The sequence below is a fragment of the Ursus americanus genome, chromosome 20 (genome assembly GCF_024610735.1).
Source record: "Ursus americanus isolate L20-20 chromosome 20, mUrsAme1.1.p, whole genome shotgun sequence".
NCBI lineage: Eukaryota > Metazoa > Chordata > Mammalia > Carnivora > Ursidae > Ursus > Ursus americanus.
The window spans coordinates 35,286,075-35,292,654 of record NC_142146.1 but is presented as its reverse complement, the minus strand read 5'-3'; the positions used below and the strand labels follow the sequence as shown (position 1 = coordinate 35,292,654).

The 6,580-nt window shown below is 44.6% G+C and overlaps 1 pseudogene; it reads right to left on the bottom strand.

The window, feature by feature from the left end:
• Positions 1-1,200: 1,200 nt before the first annotated feature.
• LOC123788465 (small ubiquitin-related modifier 2 pseudogene) lies at positions 1,201-3,496 on the bottom strand (annotated as a pseudogene).
• Positions 3,497-6,580: the final 3,084 nt, after the last annotated feature.

Genomic DNA, 6,580 nt, shown 5'->3' with positions numbered 1-6,580 from the left:
AAAATCTTAAAAAAAGAAAAAGAAAGAAAGAAAGAAATAGACACAAGGGCCCAAGACTGATGTTCTTCTCACCAAAAGGGGCCCCGCCTCCTGGTCAGTGTCAAGAGTGCTCAACCAAGCAGAGCACATAGCACAGGGTCAGAACCACACATTCCCAGATGGGCCCCTGCCAAGGAACCTTTTATCCCTCTTCAGGGCCAAGATACAGCTGCTACTCAAAAAAATACCTACCTAAGTTCCCTAATTAAAAGTATTTGGTTGGAAGGAGCCGAGATGCCCTTCAACAGATGACTGGATTAAGAAGTTGTGGTCCATATATACAATGGAATATTACTCAGCTATTGGAAAGAACGAGTTCTCAACATTTGCTACAACATGGACTGCACTGGAGGAGATAATGCTAAGTGAAATAAGTCAAGCAGAGAAAGACAACTATCATATGATTTCTCTCATCTATGGAACATAAGAACTAGGATGATCAGTAGGGGAAGAAAGGGATAAAGAAAGGGGGGGGTAATCAGAAGGGGGAATGAAACATGAGAGACTATGGACTATGAGAAACAAACTGAGGACTTCAGAGGGGAGGGGGGTGGGGGAATGGGATAGACCGGTGATGGGTAGTAAGGAGGGCACGTATTGCATGGTGCACTGGGTGTTATACACAACTAATGAATCATCGAGCCTTACATCGGAAACCGGGGATGTACTGTATGGTGACTAACATAATATAATAAAAAATCATTAAAAAAAAAAAAGTATTTGGTTTCCTCTGTGTTTAGCCCTTTATAATTCCAGGTTTATTTTATTCCTGATTTTTTTTACACAACAGGAAACATATATCAAAGTGTGATCCTACCCGTGTCTGTGTGTGTGCATGTGCCACTTAATATCTCTTCCCCCACACACACCGTAGAGCAACAGAAAACAGCAATTACAGCTCAAAAGCTAAAGTGCAAAAGATTGAAGTAGGTCAAGATGAAAGGCTGCAGGGGTGCCTGGCTGGCTCAGTCAGTAGAGCTTGCAACTCTTTTTTTTTTTAAAAGATTTTATTTATTTATTTGATAGAGATAGAGACAGCCAGCGAGAGAGGGAACACAAGCAGCGGAGTGGGAGAGGAAGAAGCAGGCTCACAGTGGAGGAGCCTGACGTGGGGCTCGATCCCATAACGCCGGGATCACGCCCTGAGCCGAAGGCAGACGCTTAACTGCTGTGCCACCCAGGCGCCCCAGAGCTTGCAACTCTTGATCTGGGGTCTAGAGTTCAAGCCCCACATTGGGTGTAGAGCTTACTTTTTAAAAAGGTGGGGGGTGCCTGGGTGGTTCAGTCCTTTAAGCCTCTGACTCTTGATTTCAGATGAGGTCATGATCCCAGGATCCTGGGATCAAGTCCCACATTGGGCTCTCTGCCCAGCAGGAAGTCTGCTTCTCCCTTTCCATCTGTGCTCTTTCCCTCTCTCTCTCAAATAAATAAATAAATAAAATCTTTAAAAATAAAATAAAATAAAGGTTCCCTTTATTTGTTTAAGCCATTTTTTAAAAGTAATGTCTACCCCCACTGTGGGGCTCACACTCATGACCCAGAGATCAAAAGTTGGATGTTCTACTCACTGAACCGGCCAGGTGCCCCCCCCCAAACATTTTTAAACAGACCCAAAATAGCAAAAACCCCCCCACTTCTCTTGAGGATCTAATCTCCCTTCCCGACTTTCTCTCCATAGTGCATATTACCTATTCACGTTTGTCTGAATTTCTCCTGAAAAAAATCTAAGTAAACAGGTGTCCTTAGCATTCATGAATAATTCCTTATACATAGTGGTTACTCAATAAATATCTGTTTAATGACTTATTCTTTTTTAAAGAACAAGAAATGTATTTAAATGAGGTGCTTGACTGGAAGGGAGAACTATCTAGGTTTCATTTGTTTTAGAGTAACTTATTCCTGCTTAAAGACAAAGCTCCCGGTGGCTTGGTACCTCAGTCGGTTAGCGTCTGCCTTTGGCTCAGGCCATGATCCCGGTGTTCTGGGATCGAGCCCCACGTCTGGCTCCCTGCTCCGCGGGATCCTGCTTCTCCCTCTCCCTCTGCCTGCCGCTCCCCCTGCTTGGGCGCGGGCATGTGCGCTCGCACTCTCTGTTTCTCTGTCAAATAAATAAATAAATAATCTTAAATTAAAAAAAAAAAGTGCACTACATGTAACAGCTATGCACAAAAAAGTTATAAAATTGTCCTTGCTGGAAGCAATCTCATCTCCTAAAGCTCTTTTCTTTTGGCTGCTATGATTCAGTGACCCCCTTACACTTGGCTTTCTATGATGTGTGCCTTTGCCTCACCTCTTTGACGATGTTTTAATCACTTTTGTATCTCCCTAGCTGCTCAATAAATATTTTAACAAATCAAAAAAAAAAAAACTGTCCTTGGTTTTACAATGATAAATTAAAAACATTAAAATTCTCCAACTGAAGAAGGAATGCAAGGATTTTATGTTGTCCTTTTTTTTTTTGTTAAACAATGAGAGCAAAATACCTTACTGGAATATAAAGATCAGAGCTGTATGAGCATGCCATTAATGGAGAAAGGGGATATATTCATAGAACTAGTATTTTCCCCATCCCATCTCCATTTGATGTCCATCAAAACATACCATTGGCCATTTAGTTTTTTAAAAATGTAATGTGCTTGTACATATACACAATTACTTTATATACAATAAAGGAATGTAGAAGGGGGAAATGAGAGAATAGAGAAAACTATACGGTATTAGTCCGGATGTGATGGAACCAAATTTTGGTTTTCTCATTGAGAATGTCTTCTTGGTCTGGAGGAGCAGAGTTCTGGAGTAAAGTAGCGGGTCCCCCCCCCCTTTTTTTAAAGATTTTATTTTTAAGTAATCTCTACACTCAACATAGGGTTGGGGCTCAAACTCACAACCCTGAGATCAAGAGTCACATGCTCCATTGACTGAGCCAGCCAGGCCCCTCAGGTTCCCTTTGTAGTACACACCCTCCCATCTGCTGCTGGAACACATCTATTGTGTCTTCATGACCCATTTCCAAATGTGCAGGTGTGTCTGCTTCATTGATTGGCTGCCCTTCAAATCAGAATCTGATCTTCCTTACTGACAAATGCCACCGCTCACAATAGGCTCTCGTGAGTTATACTAAGAGGTATATACCTCTTTTTTTTTTTTTTTTTTTTAAAGATTTTATTTATTTATTTAACAGAGACAGCCAGCGAGAGAGGGAACACAAGCAGGGGGAGTGGGAGAGGAAGAAGCAGGCTCCTAGCGGAGGAGCCTGATGTGGGGCTCGATCCCAGAACGCTGGGATCACGCCCTGAGCCGAAGGCAGACGCTTAACGACTGCGCCACCCAGGCGCCCCTAAGAGGTATATACCTCTTAATCTTACATTGCACCCAGAACCATCCTGCCCACGACCTTCAAATTAATATGATCATTGTTCTCGCCCTTGACTCCTTCCTTAGGCCTTGGGCTGGCCATGGAAAGTGCCGGAGTCTCCTCAGGGGCTGCTTCACAAAAGAGGTACCAGGTCTGCACAAAGGAGCACACGAGTAGCACCAGGAGCGGCAGAAGGAGGAGGTGGCAGTCATGGAGGAGGGAGAGCTTAATGATTTATTTATAACAGTGAAAATTAAAACGAACCACAAAAAAATAAAGTAATAATGATCAGGCACATTTTGGCATAGTCCTTTGATTGACTATTGTGTAGTTATTACAAACGTAATTATGATAATTTTATCAACTTGGAAAATAGATACACTGTTAAGGGGGAAAGCAAAATGCAAAATGTAGGTGTGGCCCCAAAGAACCACACCAGATGTATCCAGATTTCATAAAGTCCCCTCCACACAGACTCTGGGTTTGGCCATGTGACTTGCTTTGGACAATGGGACATTGGCAAATGATGAGTCAGATTGAGGCTTGAAAACCGTGTGCACAGAGGGGTCTTAACCTTTCTCTCTTGCTGCTTTTGGAACCCTACTGCCCAGGTAACATGTTGGAAATATATCACCCAAGCCCACAGCCAGCTGCCAACATACGAAGGAGGCCATATTATACCACCCAGCCCCAGCTGAACCACCAGAAGACTGCAGTGGCATAAATGGCCCTAGTTAACTCTAAGAAGAAATGCCCAGTTGATTCCTACCCAACTTGATGACTCACAGAATTGCAAGCAGGTAAAAGAGTTGTAGTATTAAGCACTAAGCTTTGGGTAGTTTGGTATTATTTCTACTTTGTTAAAGGAAGCGTGTGTATATAGAAGGAAAGCAGCAATGCTGTTTACACAGAAAAGAGCTCACGGCAATCCTGTGACAAAAGAAACGCAGGTGAAGAAATCTGTTGATTCTATATAACTTTTTTTTTCTAAGATTTTATTTATTTATTTATTTGACAGAGACAGCCAGCGAGAGAGGGAACACAGCAGGGGGAGTGGGAGAGGAAGAAGCAGGCTCCTAGCGGAGGAGGAGCCTGATGCGGGGCTCGACCCCAAAACGCTGGGATCACGCCCTGAGCCGAAGGCAGCCGCTTAACGACTGAGCCACCCAGGCGCCCCATGATTCTACATAACTTGACCTGACTCCAGCTATCACCAGAGACCAACATATTCTAGAGAAAAAGTTATTTAAATAATAACCACAAAAATAAGCACACAAATGAGTACAGACAACATTTCGGAAATAGTGGTGCTGGTTGTACAACATTGTGGTTTTACTTAGTGTCATTGTATTTGTGTATTTTAAAATGGTTAAGGGGAGCCGGGCTGGCTCAGTCGGTAGACAACATGACTCTTGATCTCAGGGTTGTGAGTCCGAGCCCCAACCTTACGTGAACCTTAATGAAATATTAGGAAAAAAATAGTTAAGATGGCAAATTTCATGATGTCTATATCTTGCCACAAAGCAAGCACGAAACCATCTCATCAAAGTCACCTATCACAAACTTCCTCTCCCAAAAGGGGCTCCTTCTCTAACATGCTGTTGCAGGGGCTGCTCAGCCACCGGGAACTACTAACAGCTCATTCAGGGGCCAGTATGTGCTCTAGGTCATTTTCTGTTTCTATATAGACTTAGGCTGAGTGATGCAACCCGGTCCTGCCATCCTTTCAACTGCCACGAATGTCAGGATAGTGGTGGACCTTACCTTCCTCAAAGAAACCAGCCCATAGTTGGCCAGATCCCCACACAGCTCCTAGTTCTCTCCCATGAGGCATCAAGGTGCAGAAGCATTTCCAGCCACACCCATAACCAAGAATTCTTGTTTCAAAACGCCCTTCCCTGCCTCCTGTAGCAAGAGGTGACATTCACAACCATAATCTGGCACTTACCCCTTCACCTTCCACTCTAAGCCAACCCTGCTTTTAGACAACGCCATGAAATCAAACAAAGGGTGGCAAATCTGGTAGGAACTTCCGGGGAGAGGAAGGGAAGGTAGTTTAAAACACTTCACTCTCAGTCTCCATGCAAATGAGCCCTTCCAGCAGGTCCAGGACCTCCTTGGTGTCCTGTATGGGTGGGGATCCCACTTCAGAATGGTCACTAGCCCTCTCACACGAAGGTGTTTGCTGAGTGCCTTCCTACCGGCTCTTTAATCCTAAACTTGGATCTGCTGGGACTGACTCATCCCTCCCTCGCGGCACCAATACTCAGTATCAGGGCACAGCAGCTGCTGCAAAATCCCCGCCTGGCTTGGAGCTTTCTTTCTTCCTCCTTCCCATCTACTATAGCCCAGGCCTCGCTGCCTACCTCAGGTTTCTGCAGTGCCTGGCCAATTCGGCACTGAGGTTTTATTTTTTTTGCTTCCCTGCACAAGCGAATATTTGGCTGCATACTAATTTCTCCACTCGTCAGCCTCATAGGCCTGTCTTTAGCCCCTTCTTTCTGGGAGGTACTTTCCCTCCGCTCCAGGGTCCTGGTAATTACCCCTTCTAACTCAGTTACATGACCTTATTTTTTCCCACTTCCTCTTTCCTTCCATTGTTATGCAGAGGGAGGGGAGGCTGCTGAGTGTGCAAGGAGAATTGGATTAGGTAGCTGAGTGTCTCAGCAGCTCGCTTCCTGCTTCTGCCTCTGCCCTGGAGGTCTCACTTAAACAGCCGCACAGCCGCTCCACGCTGTCTTCCCACCTCCAAAACCCCGTGTGTAAGAGAAATCAGTTAAGGGTGCATTAGCGGAGGTGACAAAGGGGAGGTTCTGGGAGATTGCAAAGGGTGATGGTATTGTAGGGGAGGAAGAAGTTTCCCGCGACCCTTACAGTGTCCTTGGCTTGGTCAGAAAATGAAACTGACAAAGACAGATGAACAGGAGAAAAGCATGTACGTTTTCAAAAAATTTTACATGTACATGGGAGCCTCCCAAGAGAATGAAGACCTGAGGAAGGGACCAGAGCAGGTAGCTTTTATACCTTTTAGGGAAATAACAATTTGTGAAGAATTGACAAGACAAGGGGGTTTGGGCTGGGGGTAGTAAATGGTGAAGAAGTAACTAAGAAGATAAAGGTTAGTTTAACAAGTCTTGTTTACACAGCCTTCTCGGCCCTAAGTTCTCTGTCCCTGGTAACAAGACT